This window comes from Eubalaena glacialis, chromosome 1 (genome assembly GCF_028564815.1).
Source record: "Eubalaena glacialis isolate mEubGla1 chromosome 1, mEubGla1.1.hap2.+ XY, whole genome shotgun sequence".
NCBI lineage: Eukaryota > Metazoa > Chordata > Mammalia > Artiodactyla > Balaenidae > Eubalaena > Eubalaena glacialis.
The window spans coordinates 38,278,154-38,295,084 of NC_083716.1; positions in this window are offsets into that span (position 1 = coordinate 38,278,154).

A 16,931-nucleotide genomic window follows, 5' to 3' on the forward strand; every position below is an offset into this window, starting at 1 on the left:
TACTCACTGTCACCACACTGAACGCTTTCTTGAAGGTAAATGAAAAACTTAATTCTCTTCTTCCTTCTCTCTCTCACTAAATACCCATATATATATAGGCGTACATGTGTGTGTTTTGGGTGACCTTTCCTAAAAATGTGAAGTCACTGCATTTCCAGTGAACTCGCATATTTGCCAAATGGCAAGTCAAATATTGCATAAGCAGTAAATTCACAAGAGGATATGGTTCCAATACGTCCTTAGAGATTCATTCTTTTTGATTTGTCACCTCCTGAAACTCTGCCTCCAACATCCTCATTCTCTGAGTTTTCTTGATTCTGGCAATTGCCAAGTTTTTTCCCACACTTGGGTAGGAGCACTTGAACCCATAAAGAATTATATTTACCTTAAAACAGTCAGTATGAGCCCCTGGTATACTTTTCAAAATTTGAGAGAAAAACAACTTTTATCAAAAGCTTTTGATGGTTGTTTTTGCCTAAATTATGAAATAACCAATACCAAGTATTGCACATGTGAAAAAATGAAGTTTTATTTATTTATTTATTGAAATGTTGTCTTATTAAGAACACTTAATAGGAGGTCTACCACCTTAACCAAATGTTATGTGTACAATACAGTACAGGGGCAGCACTGGTATACCGGGATCCTCTCTAGTGTGTTCAAACTCGTATTTTTCTTTTCTCCAGTGGTGTGCTGGAATCTCCCTTCCAGATGGCTGGACTTCCATAAAGCCTTTCTCATCCACAGGTGTCGGCCCACATCAGCATTCCCCAGGTTTTCCCAGTTGCAGCTATGAAGAGTTGGGACAGTTTCAATGGCTTCTGCTGGTTCCACAGCCCATATGGAGGTGTGTCTGCCTACCAGCTGCACAGGTGGGTTAGACTTTTCTTGGGTCCCTGGTAGTATGGTGCTGGATTCCACAACTCCCAAAGAGATTTTCTTGTTTGTGATGGATATTGATTTTTAGTTGTTAAAAAGGGGAACAAAAAGGGGGGACATTTTATATCACCTTGATGCTGATGTCACTTTAGTATTGTTAAAATGTCAACTTTTCTTAAATTTTTCTATTTTTTTGTATATTCAGTAGAATCCCAGTAAAAATTTTATCAAACTTTTTGGTAGAAATTGACAAGCTGATACTAAAATTAATATAAAAAGCAAAGAACTAGAATATTCAAAGAAAATAAAAGAAAAAAACCAAGTCAGAGTATTTCTCTCTGATTTCAAGACTTAAGTTACTGTAAAGGTACTATAAGCAAGAGAGTGTGGTAAACAAAATATTTCTATATCCATACAATGGAATTCTACTCAGTAATAAAAATGAGTAAACTACTATTACATGCAACAACATGGATGAATCTCAAAATCATTCCATGGAGTGAAAAAAAGAAATAGGCATCCAAATCATAAAAGAAGTAAAACTTTCACTATTTGCAGATGACATGATATTAAATATAGAAAACCCTAACGACTCCATCAAAAAAATTAGAATAAACAAATTCAGTAGAGTTTCAGGATAAAAAATCAATATACAAAAGAGTGTTGCATTTCTATTCACTAAAAATGAACTATCAGAAATAGAAATGAAAAAAAATCCCTCTTACAATAGCATTGAAAAGAAGAAAATACCTAGAAATAAAGGTAACCAAGGAGGTGAAAGACCTATACACTGAAAACTATAAGACATTAATGAAAGATATTGAAGAAGACACAAATATACATCAAGATATTCTGTGCTCATGATTGAAAGAATTAATATTGTTAAATTCTCAATATTACCCAAAGCAGTCTGTAGGATCAATGCAGTCTCTATCAAAATTCCAATGGCATTTTTCCCAGAAATAAGATAAACTATCCTAAAATTTGTATGAAAACATAAAAGACCACAAAGACCCAAAGCAATCTGGAGAAAGAAGAACAAAGCAAGAGGTATCTCAGTTTCTGATTTCTAACTATATTACAAAGATATAGTAGTCAAAACAGTATGGTATTGACATAAAAACAGACACAGATCAATGGAAGAGAATAGAGAGCCCAGAAACAAATGCACACATATATGGTCAATTAGTTCACAACAAGAGATCCAAGAACATACAGTGGAAAAAAGAGAGTCTCTTCAATAAATGGTGTTGGAAAAACTGGATAGCCACATGCAAAAGAATGAGACTGGACCACTATATTATACCATGCACAAAAATTAACTCAAAATGGATTAAAGACTTTAATGTAAGATCTGAAACCATAAAACACCTAGAAGAAAAATAGGGAATAAGCCCCTTGACATCAATCTTGGCAATGATGTTTTTGTATTTAACACCAAAAGGGCAAGCAAAAAAAGCTAAAATAAACAAGCAGGACTACATCAAACTTAAAAGCGTCTGCACAGCAAAGGAAACCATTAACAGAATGAAGTCAATCTACCAAACGGGAGAAAATATTTGCAAATTATATCTGATAGAGAGTTAATATCCAAAATATATAAAGAACTCACACAACTCAATAACAAGAAAACAGTTCAACATAAAAAATGGCCAGAGGAACTGGATAGACATTTTCCCAAAGAAGACAAACAAATGACCAACAGGTACGTGAAAAGGTGCTCAACATCACTAATCATCAGGTAAATGTAAATTATAACCCCAATGAGATATCAACTTATACCTATTAGAATGGCTATTATCAAAAGACTAGAAATAACAAGTTTTGGCAAAGATTGGGAGAAAAGGGAACACTTATGCACCATTGGTGGTGATATAAATTGGTACAGCCAGTATGGAAAACTGTATGGAGGTTTCTCAAAATATTAAAAACAGAAGTATTAATGATCCAGTAATTCTGCTTCTGGATATTCATCTAAAGAAAAGGAAAACACTAACTGGAAAAGAAATATGCACCCCCATGTTCTTTGCAACATTATTTATAATAGCCAAAACATGGAAGCAATATAAGTCCATTGATGAATGAATGGATAAAGAAAATATGATATATCTATCTATTTATCTATCTATCTACCTACCTACCAATCTATCTAAAAAATTCAGCCATAAAAATGAAAAGAATCTTGACATTTTGGACAACATAGATGGACCTTGAGGACATTATTATCCTAAGTGACGTAAGTCACAGAGAAAGGCAAAACCATATGATCTCACTTACATGTTATCTCAAGAAACAAATGAAAACTGAACTCATAGATAAAAGATTGGTGGTTGCCAGAGGTGGGGGGGGGGGGTAGGGATGGGTGAAATGAGTGTATAGGATCAAAAGGTACAAACTTCCAGCTATAAAGTAAGTCATGGGTATGTAATGTACAGCATGGTGACTCTAGTTAATAATATTGTATTGTATATTTGAAAGTTGCTAGAAGAGTAGATCTAAAATGTTCTCATCAAAAGAAAAGAAATTTGTAATTATGTGTGGTAATGGATGTTAACTAGACTTATTGTGGTGATCATTTTGCAAACTATACAAAAATTGAATCATTATGTTATATCTCAAAAATTGTCTATTTAAAATTAATTTCTTAAAAAATAGCATCAGTTTAAGAAAAGTTCGTTTCAACTTCACAACTTATAATTTAGTAATGCCATGAGTTTTTTATCATTGCCATGAAATCTGGAAAGCCCTCTGTCAAGGTTTTGTCATATGTGTGCTTTAAAATTTCAGGACAGTTCAAGTCTCCCTAAATACTTAAGTACTCTCTAAACTGACTACATTTTTCCTAGAAGCCTTTCAAGACTGTTATAAATAATTTACTTACACAGAAATTACTGCAAACTACAAAAATATATTACCCTATATTTAGACTATATATATTCTTAGCTAAGTGCCCATAGGCAAATTCCAAAACTTCCCATGGCCATGTCAGCACTAGCAAACCAAAGGGGAACAGTGACAAAGAGGAAATGAGAGTGGAAACATCCAATGGTCTTCATCAATTATGGTTAATATATGTTGATTTTCAAATTTTGTAAAAATATATCACCTTGTGAGTCAATTAGAGAGCCCTGGAAGGGACTTATGCAAGTGAGGGTTTTGAAGCTTAAGCTTTGTGACTTTCACAGTCACTCCAGGTTGGCTTGGAGAGGAGCACTCAGATTTCGAGAGAAGCAGGAGAAAAGGTGGATCTGAGAGAACTGAACGATCTAAAAGAAAATATGTAAATTTAAAATACATGCAATCTATTATAATGGACAAATGTTACCATCCTGGAATAAATTTATTACTCTGTATTGGCCTCCACCACCTTCCTTTGCCCAGACACTCAGGAGTGAGTGTGTGTGTGTGTGTGTGTGTGTGTGTGTGTGTGTGTGTGTGTGTAGGTGGGGGGGCGCCTCAGGTGAACATTGCATCCATTAATTGAAAATAAACTCTGTTTTCTTTGTGCTTCTGAATATAATACGAATAAACGTAGGACATTATTTTAAAAAGACAAAAAAATACCTCTGTGTTATTCAATTTATATAAAATTATAGACAGTGAAAACTGATCTATGATGACTAAAATTAGATCAGTGTTTGGCTGCGGACAATTATAAAGGGATAAATTAGTAAGGAGCACGAGGAAACTTTTTGGGGGTGATGACAATGTTTGGTATCTTGATTAGGATATTAGTTTTCTGGATGTATACATGTAGTAAAACTCATAAAATTGTGCCTTTTAAATATGTGTAAATTAATACATATAGCTGATTCACTTCGTTGTACAGCAGAAACTAACACAACATTGTAAAGCAGTTATACTCCAATAAAAAAAAAAGAGAAAAAAATATATAAATTAATGTATTTCAATTATATTTCAAGGTAGACAGAATAAGAGAGAGGCCTTTTTTCAGAATGATCTTTGCACTCATTCCAAACGTGTATTTCAAGCAGATAGGGTGGGTGTTATGAAGCCTGGACCTTGGTTTTATCTTTCTTTGGAATTCCTGGTCTTGATCTTGTTTTTCCTGAATCAGTACCTATTGATACCATCTGACTTAACTGGCCCTAGCAGAGGCATCAGTCACTTGGTCTTGAAGATTATGGCCTCTCCCACTCTCTGAAGTTTATCTTAGCGTAACTCCTAAACATCTATTATGGTGATCTTTCTCGACCAAGTTTACACATGACATATTTTCATATAAACTCCCAATATGAATAGACTACATTCTTCATGAAATCCATTGAACTTATTCATTCATTTTTAAAAGAATAAGCCTACAGAGAAAATATTTTACTGAACCACAGATAGCAATATACCTATGAACTCTAAAGACTTTATAGTTTTAATTGTGTGACTTACAGATACATTATAATGGTAATTAAAGTCTTGTCAAGGAATAAATAATGTGAGAAAACTATTATTTTGGGAGAGAAGTTAACATATCATTTTTTCATTTATCCATATTCTTGTTTATAGAAGAGATGTTTAGCAGAAAGGTGAGGTATGACATATATGTCCTTACTAAATGCTAGACCTGTGTAATCTGCACTACCTGGTATAGAACTCAGTATTGTGGCCTGATAGTGCTCAGTAGATGAAGATTAAGTTGCTTCTCAGATTTAAAAGTAGTATCTGGAGATTGTAGTTAACTTATCTCTGACCTAATGTATCTATGGCTGTCTGATCCTATACTCAAGTTTACTCGGTGTACACAAGGTACTTTGCAGAAATGAATATTTTAATATTTCTGCCTAGTTAGTACTTTCTGAGCAAATAAATCTTCAACTTGAATTAAAGGACAAGCCTTGGAAGTTAAAAAGTGTTAGACCTAGAATGATTTGCTCCCATTCAAAGAGTAATAAATCTTATTTCCCTGGAATCAGTTTCTTTCATTCTGTGGTAGGGACTTTCCCTTTCTCTTCCTGAGAAAATTTGTTCACATTCAAAGATGGATGAAACTCTGGGTCATGGAGCCAGCCATTTACATTCCAGTGGAGCAGTTTTCTTTCCCTCTCCCAGGAGGTGAGGTGGCAACTAAACAACTGTCCTATTCCTATTTAAACTGCTGGATTCGTTAAGTCTAGGGTTCTTCTCCTATGGCACAAGAGAAATCCTTTGCGCCATGGGCCTAATCATAATACAGCTTCAGAAGGGGAACAGATTGAGGCATGAGGAACTGATGTGTTTATTGCTACAATAGTCTTGCTGATCCAGAAACTTTATGTTTACTTGTAGGATAAAATAAATGAATAAAGATATTAAAAACTTATCAGGATAGTTCCAGTTAATATCTAGTCAGAAAACAAGTACACTAACAATCACTTCCATAGTTCAGTTCAATAGACGTACGATTTTCAGATTTCCTGAAAATGCCAACTAGGGAAAACATTGTAGTATGTGGGAACGACCTCACTGTATCTCAGTGAGATCACATGCAATTTTTCTAAAGAAGCTATTGCCATACAAAATAAGCAAATGGATTACCAGTAATATGAAGAGTCTTTGTACTGTGTAGATTTGGACAGCAGTGTCTTTAGGAGCTAAAGGTTAAGATGCTCACAAATGCATGGAAATATCCGGGAGACTTTTACAACTGTTCAAACAACTACTGAGTAGCTAATGAGAGTTCCTGCCAGTGCTGCCATCCATGGGGATGCATAATGCGTGAAGCGAATTCCGGAGCTGTTGAAAGAGGGAACCAGAGGTAAGGAAGAGTAAAATAGAAGGTGACATAGAAAGTACAAAAGGTTGAAAGAAAAGTTTCCAAGCACCTGTGGGGCAGGGTCTAGAAAAGTAAAATGAAATGTTCTCAACTGCTTTAGTTAAAATAAAAGTAGTTAATGACAATGTGATAGAGGATAATATTGTCAGCTTATATAACATTTTGGCATATCTGATATGTTTTGACATGAATTCTTTGTTGGCAGAGGTGAAGTTACACAATCCCGTTGGGAAAAATGATACCTAACTGAATGTAAGAATAAAGATATAGTATGTATGCAAATCGAGTGTTTACATTTCATGGGACACAGTTACAAGTTAGACAAGACCTAATATTTGTGGCCCATCTTGGCTAAGTTTTCATCTTCCATGGACAGATGGTGTTGGGTAGTGGAGGGCAGAGTGAAAAAGGAGGCAAGTGTTTCAGAAAGCAAGGAGACTTAAGGTGGACCCCTTGATGGCAATCTTCTCCAGGCCCAATTTCGTCAAACTGAGAAAAGGAAACGTATAAACCAATGAGGAGATTCTGGATTTTTATACATGGCCTTGAAATCCTAGCTAGCCATGGGACCCCGAATCATTCTCATGGCTACATAAGGTAGAATGGCCAACCATCACCAAGTGACTTAAACCATTAGCTTGGATCTTGATGTTTTTGGTTTTTAAAGCTAGACCCTTGATGTTTGGCCTGATAGCTACACATGCTTGTCCGATCCATTACATTAACTTCACAAAAAGACAACACCACATTTGGGCTTGATTTAGCATTTTATGATTGAATTTTACTAGTTTTATAGCACAATTTCTATAGGCATAAGCTTCCCATTGTCCTAACATTTCATAATAAAGATATGATTGTGAGTTAGTGTATTTAATTGTATTATACTGATATGATAATTTAACTTGATATATTTAAGATACATACTTTAAAATATGTAGGGAATTATTTGAAATGAATAAAGTTATATACATTTGAAAGTTTTTGCCTACAGCAGTGTTGGGGAAATTAATTTTATGATGTGTAAAAGTCACTTTAATTCATTTCCTATTTCATTATACAAAAGTTTTTAAGTTTTTTTTTTTTTTTGGCTGCGTCACAGATCTTAGTTCCCCAACCAGGGATCAAACCTGTGTCCCTTGCAGTGGGAGAGTGGAGACCTAACCACTGGAGCATCAGGGAATTCCACAAAGTTTTAAAGCTTTATTTACTCAGAGAAGAGAAGGAAGGGAGGAGAGCAAGGATAAGCAAATGAAGAAATTCTACTTTGAAAAGGAAGAGGAAGAAGAAGTTTCCAATTAATTTTTTTCCTTCCAGATCTTTTGAGATATAATTCACATATAGCACTGTGTAAGTTTAAGGTGCACAGCATAATGATTTGACTTACATGCATCATGAAGTGGTTACCACAATAAATTTAGTGAACACCTATCAACTCCTACAGATTCAAAACAAAAGAAATAGAAAAAAAATTTGCCTTGTGATGAGAACTCTTACAATTTAACTTCTTAATACTTTCATATATAACACAGAGCAGTGTTAGTTATATTGATAATGTTTTGTATTACATTCCTAGTATTTATTTAGCTTATAACTGGATGTTTTTACCTTTTGACTATTTTACATTGTTGGCACTTACTCAAGCAGTGCCCCAGAAGCAGCCCAGACCTGATGGCAGCAGGGTGCCAGATTTTCCATGACTGCCTTGCTGTAAGCCCCAGCCCAAGCAACATGGGCATGCTCACTCCACTCCATAGTGCAGCACTAGATTTGGGGCAGTTCTGACTAGGGAAATGATGTGATCGTGGGCTTCATCTGAGCAGAACCACAGACACCTACACAGGCAGATCATCAGACCTCTGTAAGCACACACGCTCCACTTGCTTCAGCACTCTTCTCCTTTGGGGCAAAGGTCCCAGTACAGGGAGAAGAAAAAACACACACTTAAAGGGAACAAAACCAGCTCAAGCCCAACCCTCAGCAACTTGAGAGTAGACCCTGTCCCCCATAGGGCAGTGACAGCCACTGAGCAGAGAGGAAGTCCTGCTTCATTCTCTATACAGCCTTTAGCTTCTCTATCACCAGCCACACACGGTACCAGGGTGATAACTGCCAGCACATCCTGAGGAAAGACGTGACTGGTGTCCACATCAAATCTAGCTCTCCCACCAAAGGCATTGGACACATGCAGTCTGCATATAGTTACTCCCACATAAGAACACTCCCTCAAGACCACAATAGGTAACTGTTTCCACGAAATTCATAGAGACAGAGAAAGTAAGGTAAATGAAAAGGCAGAGGAAATATTCACAATTGAAAGGGCAAAGAAAACCCCTGAAAAGATAATGAAACACAAATAAACAATTTACAAGATAAAGAATTATCTTGTGGTAACAAAAATGCTAACTGAATTAGGGAAGAGAATTGATCTAAACACAGATCATTTTAACAAGGAACTAGACAGTATTAAAAAGACCCAATCAAAAATAGATAATTCAATATCTGAAATAAAGAACACTCTAGAAGCAATGAATAGCAGACTAAATGAAACAGAAGAACACATAAGTGATCTGGAAGATAGAATAATGGAAATCACCCAATCAGAATGGCAGACAGAAAGACAAATGAAAAAAAAAATGAAAGCAACATATGATGTCTCTGGGATAACATTAAATATGCCAACTTTCACACTTATAGGGGTTCCAGAAGAAGAGAAAGAAAAGAGTATCGAAAGTATATTTGAAGACATTATGGTTGAAAACTTTCGAATCTTAAAGAAGGAAACAGATATCTAGGTCCAGGAAGCACAGAGTTCCAAAAGATGAGCCTAAACAGACCCACACCAAGACATATCATAATTAAAATGGCAAAAGTTAAAGAGAGAATTCTAAAGGCACCAAGAGAAAAGCAAAGAGTCATATACAAGGGAACCCCCGTAAGGTTATCAGCTGATTTCTCTGTAGCCTCAACAAATTTAAGGGGATTGAAATTATATCCAGCATTTTTTCCTACCACAATGGTATAAAACTAGAAATCAATTACAAAAAGAAAAATGGGAAAAGAAGAAACACATGGAGACTAAACAATATGCTACCAAAAAACCCCACAATAGGACAATAAAGAAATCAAAGAGGGAATAAGAAAATACCCCAAGACAAATGAAAATGGAAACTCAACACTCCACAATTTATGGGCTGCAACATGAAGTTCTAAGAGTGAATTTAATAGTGATACAGGCCCTTCTTCATAAAACAAACAAAAAGAATCTCAAATAAATAACATAACCTTACACTTAAAGGAACCAGAAAAAGAAGAACAATTAAATTTTATGTAGACAGTTTCCATCTGTAGTATATCTATAATAAATATTGTTCTATTCCTATTTGCTATTTTATAAATCAATAAAAATGTTACACAAAAAAGTTTTAACTTCAAACATTCTTGCTTCAGTTGTTGGCAAATTCTATATGAAGCTGCATTGGAAGGGAACTTGTAGATCTAGACAGAATTCTAGTTTGAGAAGAACACTAAAAACAGGTCCCCTTAATTCTCAGAAGCCCTATATTATGGTTAGTGCTTTCAGGATATCTTCACAATTCTACCAATTACTATATATTGAATATATAATGTAGGATAGATACTTTCACAATCGGTATTAAGTTGCATCACACAATGCGGCTTCTTTGAGGGTATTTGCATATTTCCTGTGAGGATCTATAAAAATTAAGACTCCATCATTCTGGAAAGGCTTTCAACACCTGAGTCAGTGGCAATGACAAACAACTTGAATTTTTCTGGCAGTATTTTCCAGTCCTTTCCAACTGATATTATAAACCATCTATTCTTTTTCTGCTTCTTTTGTGGGATTTTTTTTGTGGAATGTTCTAAACCTTGATAACTCTACTGTTTGCAGTTCCCATGTTTTGCTCTCTTCCTTTTCCAGAACTCTTCAATAGAACTTTCTGCAACAAGGAAATGTTATCTATCTGTGCTTTCCAATATGGTACCCAGTAGCCACATATGGCTATTGAGTACTTGAAATGCAGCTAGTGAGACTGAGAAACTGAACGTTTCATTTAATTTAATTAATTTCGATTTAAACTTAAATAGCTACATGTGGCTGTTAGACGTCTACCTTACTGGACAGCTCTCTGCGACAGATAAATGAAAGAGACCAAGGTATTTTGGTAAGTCAGATTAATCTTGGGCTTTCAACACATGAGGAATGACTCAATCCTACAGCATCATATGTTAATGACTCAGATTCTTTTAGATCAATTTATGACTGAAAATGAATGCAACTCTGGCAGTCAATAAAACATATCTTTTTGGCTTTTGACACTTTATATTAATTACCAACTGGCAAACTTCTCTCTGGAGCTACTGGTCCTAGGGCAAGCATTATCCATAATAAAAAATGATTCTTAGGGGCTTCCCTGGTGGCGCAGTGGTTGAGAGTCTGCCTGCCAGTGCAGGGGACACGGGTTCGTGCCCTGGTCTAGGAGGATCCCACATGCCGCGGAGCGGCTAGGCCCGTGGGCCACAACTACTGAGCCTGCGCGTCTGGAGCCTGTGCTCTGCAACAAGAGAGGCCACGACAATGAGAGGCCCGCGCACCGCGATGAGGAGTGGCCCCCGCTCGCCGCAACTAGAGAAAGCCCTCGCACAGAAACGAAGACTCAACACAGCCAAAAATAAATAAATAATTAAATAATTAAAAAAAAAATGATTTAAAAAATTTTTTCCTCTTTTCCATACGAGAGAATACTAATATATTCAGTTTCTTCAAAACAGGTCCTGGTTCATATAGATGGTGGGACAGGAGAAGTCCTGGTCCAGTTCAGTCCAGCCAAGAGGACTAACTGAAAAAGTTCCCATTTGGCTTCTTGGCCAGAAAGTATGACAAGCATCTTTACAATCCTTTCTCCAGACACCGTATCACTCCTCCTACCCCCAACCAAAAAAGCATATCATACAACTCAGTTCATTCCTGCCCAAATATTTCAAGATTGTTTCATTGCTAGTAAGACGTATGTTTATGTTTCAAAGAGCTCTCTTTTTGTCAAAGATATCCAAATCACCATGGCATGGAAAGCATCCATGAGATGAATAAAATATTTCATTAGTGCTCGCACTTTTTTTTTTAAACATCTTTATTGGAGTATAATTGCTTTACAATAGTGTGTTAGTTTCTGCTTCACAACAAAAGTGAATCAGCTATGCATATACATATATCCCCATATCTCCTCCCTCTTGCGTGTCCCTCCCACCCTCCCTATCCCACCCCTCTAGGTGGTCACAAAGCACCGAGCTGATCTCCCTGTGCTATGTGGCTGCTTCCCACTAGCTATCTATTTTACATTTTGTAGTATATATAAATCCATGTCACTCTCTCACTTCGTCCCAGCTTACCCTTCCCCCTCCCTGTGTCCTCAAGTCCATTCTCTACGTCTGTGTCTTTATTCCTGTCCTGCCCCTAGGTTCTTCAGAACCATTTTTTTTTTTTTTTTTTAGATTCCATATATATGTGTTAGCATATGGTATTTGTTTTTCTCTTTCTGACTTACTTCACTCTGTATGACAGACTCTAGGTCGTGGGGTTTCTTTGGTTTTTGTTTTTCTCCAGTGGTGTGCTGGACTCTCCCTTCCAGATGGCTGGACTTCTACAAAGTCTTTCTCATCTGCGGATATCTGCCCAAGACAGCATTCCCAGGTTTTCCCCAACCTTGGCTTAGAGAGACTGTGGAAGGTTTGCTGGCTTCTGCTAGTTCTGCAGTCCATATGGAGGTATGTCTGTCTACTACCAGATGCACAGTGGGTGGGATTTCTCCTGGGTCCCTGGGTCCCTTGTGCTGGATTTCACAACTCCCAAAGAAGTATTTTGTTTGTGGGTGGGTGCCAATTTTTAGCTGTTAAAAAGGAGGACAAAAAGGAGGCATATCTTTCACCACCTTGATCCCGACATTACCTCAGTATTTTACAAAGTCAATTTTCCTCAAATTTTTCCATATGTTGAATATTGTCACAGTAAACATTTCAGCAGACTTTTTGGTAGAAGTTGACAAGCTAATACTAAAATTTATATGAATGACAAAGAACCTAGACTATTCAAAAATTTTAAGAAAGAAGAATAAGTTGGAGGACTTTTCCCTGATTTCAAGACTTAATCAAGTTACTATAAAGTTACTGTAATCAAGGAAGTGTGGTAAATTAAAGGTAGTATATATCCATACAATGGAATTCTACTTAGTAATAAAAATGAGCAAACTATGTTACATGCAATGCTCAAAAGACCCGAACTCCCCAGTGATTTCAGGGAAGTGTTAATAAAGGCAAGGTGGGGGAGAGAGTCACAGGGTGCATGATCAGCTTGTGGACAATTCTCTGATTGGTTGATGGTGAGGTAACAGGTTGGTGTCACAGGGGTTAACATCATCAATCCAGCCAGTCTGGGGGCTACATGATCATGGTCATCATGCAGTTAGCTTCTTCCATCTGGTGGGGATTTTAGTGTCTGTAAAACAACTCAGGAATGTGCATCAGACACTATGTCCTTCAGGGAGGAACTAAAGAATCTGCTATATGGATAATTTATTGTTTAAATTGTTATCAGCCCAACTGCTATTTTTTTGTTGCTACATATTCACATTATTTCAATCATCAATTCTTGAGCCAGCCACTTGTGACTCAGGACAGGCCTGGAATACTAAAGCTTTTCTATAAACATCAGGCAGCCAGAGGAAATGGGGGGTGAGGGGGGGAGGAGGATCTGTCCTGGGAAGGCCCCAAAGTGTCCTGCTTGGTCTTGGTTACAGATTTTCTAATCTGTTTTACTGACCAACAAATTCTTGTATTAGTTATTGTGGTTTTATAATAAGTCTTGACATAGAGTAGAGTAAGTCCTGCCATTTCATTCAAATTACTCAAGAGTGTCTTGGTTTCTTGACATTTTTAAATACACATAAATTTTAGCATCAGTTTGTCAATTTTAATAAAAATCTGTTGGAAATGTCATTGGGATTATACTAAATTTCTAAACCAATCTGGGGAGAATTGACACTTTTATATTATTAATTTTTCCAATTCTTGTATATGGTATATCCATTCATTAATTTATATATTACATAATTTATCTCTAGATAAATTTCTTATAAAGTTAAAAATATACTTGACCTAGAGATTGTCATGCTGAGTGAAGTAAATCAGAGAAAGATAAATATCATATGATATCGCTTATGTGTGGAATCTTAAAAAAATGGTACAAATGAACTTATATACAAAACAGAAATAGAGTCACAAATGTAGAAAACAAACATGGTTACCAGGGAGGGAAGGGGGGAGGGATAAATTGGGAGACTGGGATTGACATATACACACTACTATATATAAAATAAATAACTAATAAGGACCTACTGTATAGCACAGGGAACTCTACTCAATACTCTGTAATGACCTATATGGGAAAAGAATCTAAAAAAAATTGTATCTATTTAATATGTACAATATGATGTTTTGATATACATATACATTGTGGAATGATTAGCCCAATCAAGCTAATTAACATATCCATCACCTCACATTGTTGCCTTTGTTTTGTGTGTGGTGAGAACACTTGAGATCTACTCTCTTAGCAAATTTCAAGTATATAATACATTATTATTAACTATAGTCACCATGCTGTACATTAGGTCTCCAGCACTTATTCATCTTATAACTAACAGTTTGTATCCTTTGATCAACATCTCCCTATTACTCCCACCTCCATCCCCTGGTAACCACCATTCTATTCCCTATTACTGTGAATTTGACTTTTTTTAGATTCCACATATAAGTGAGATCGTTCAGTATTTGTCTTTCTCTGTATGACTTCTTTCATTTATCAGCAAGTCCTCCAGGTTTATCCATGTTTCCATATTGTTGCAAAAGGCAGGGTTTCCTTCTTTGTTAAGGCTGATTAATATATATATATATATATATATATATATATATATATATATATATATATATTATTATCCATACATCTGTTGACAGACAGTTGGGTTGTTTGTCTATCTTGGCTACTGTGAATAATGCTGCAATGAACATGAGAGTGCAGATATCTGTTTGAGATAGTGATTTTATTTCCTTTGGATATATACCTAGATGTGAGATTGCTGGATAATATGGTAGTTCTATTTAATTTTTTTAAAAACCTCCATACTGTTTTCTACAGTGGGGGTACCAATTTACATTCCCACTGACAGTATATTAAGGTTCCCTTTTCTGCACATCCTTGCCAATACTTTTTATCTTTTGATTTTTTGATAATAGCCATCTAACAGATGTGAGGTGATATCATACCATAGTTTTGATTTGCATTTTCTCTGATGATTAGTGATTTCAAGCACCTTTATATATACCTGTTTTATTGGCCATTCTTATATCTTCTTTTGTGAAAAACCTATGTAATTCTTTTGCTCAATTTTTCTTGGGTTACTTTTCTTATTATTGAGTTGTAAGAGTTATTTTTATATATTCCAGATAAACATCTTTCGTCAGATATATTTGTTGTAAATATTTTTTCCCGGTTGATGGCTGGTCTGTCATTCTCTTAAGTGTCATTTGATGGCAAATTTGAATTTTCATGGCATTCAATCTATCCAAATTTTCTTTATAGTTGCTCTTCTTGTATCTCATCTAAGATATCTTGCCTGCCCCAAAGTTACAGGGAATTTCTCCTATTTTCTTCTAGCAGTTTCAGAGTTTTGGGTTTTAGATTTAGGTCTGTGATTCATTTCAAATTAAATTTTATGTATGCGGTAATGTAGAGGTCAACATTCATCTTTTTTCTGTAATGATATCCACTTTTGAAAACACAATTTTTGCATCATTGAAGATCAGTTAACTACATATGTGTAGTCTATTTCTGGACTCTGTATTTTTTTGATCCATGGATCTAGTTATCTTTTTATACTAATACCACACTATCTTAATTAATGCAGCTTTGTGATTTGTCTTGCAATTAGGTAGTACAAGCCCTCTAGACTTTTTCAAAATTATTTTTGCAATTCTAGATTAATTGTAATTCTATATCAATTTTAGAATCAACAAAATATTTTCTAGAAAAAAAAGCCTAGTAGGATTTTGATTGGAATTTCTTTGAATATATAGATAAGTTTGGGAAGAGTGTATTTCTTAGTAATATTGTCTTCCAACATGAACATTTGTTTATCTGTATTCCTAAGTAATATAACTGTCCATAATATTTGAATGGTATATTTAAATTTCATTTTGCAACTATTTGTTGCTAACACATAAACATACTATTTATTTTGTATACTGACCTATCTTGAAACATTGCAAAATTTTAGCTGTATTTGAAGCATCCTGGATGATGTGATCTTCTTCCAGAGAGGATTTACTTTTGCAGATGGCTAGGACACTAGTATTTCCAAACCATCCTAGTACCTTGGATATTCATAGTATTCAAAACTGGGCTATAGTTCCTGAAAGGGTGCTTAATTTCCACTTTGACTTTATTCCTAGGGTACAGTCCTTTGAAGTTCCAATCCAAAGCCTGAGGATCGAGGGTGACCAGAGAAACTTCCCCTTGGTAGGCTGAAATATAGTTTTTACTCTCTACTAATTTTTTCAGGCTTTTAACCATACTTCTAGAATAAGCAGATGTTGCTAGGATATAAACATCTAAGATGACAAGCTCATTTCTCTGGGTTTCTTTCTCTTGACCCTGTAATTCTTCACTGCATTTTTAGCTCTCTGTTGTCTTCAGATAAATGCTTTTTACATTTTTCCAGGTCTGAATAATTTAGTCCACCATTGCCAAAAACTTCCAATTTATTCTTTAAACCTCAACATGAGTAATTCTTCTAGATAATTATCTTATTACATTTGCCTTCTCTGGAGGATCATTTGAGAATTTTGAAGTAACACTTATGCTATATTAACATTCTTGATTTCTTTAAAAAGATATCTCTAAACACGTATCTATTCTCAATGCTCTACTATTTTAGTACCAAGGATTACCAAAGAAAATAAGAACTTACCTTTAACTATAATATTTAACGTTATTTGCCTTCTCTTAGTTGCATTCATAATAATGTATGCATGTACTTTATTTTTTCTTACTATCTATACATATTCCATTTATTTTTGTATAATAATTTTTAAAGTCCATATATCTGTGTTAAGTACAAACTTAGCAACCTCAAAACTAACTGAACTTGGCTTGGCTTTCAACCTCCATTTTATCTGAGGAAAAAACTTAATTTTCCAATTTAGTAAATTATAA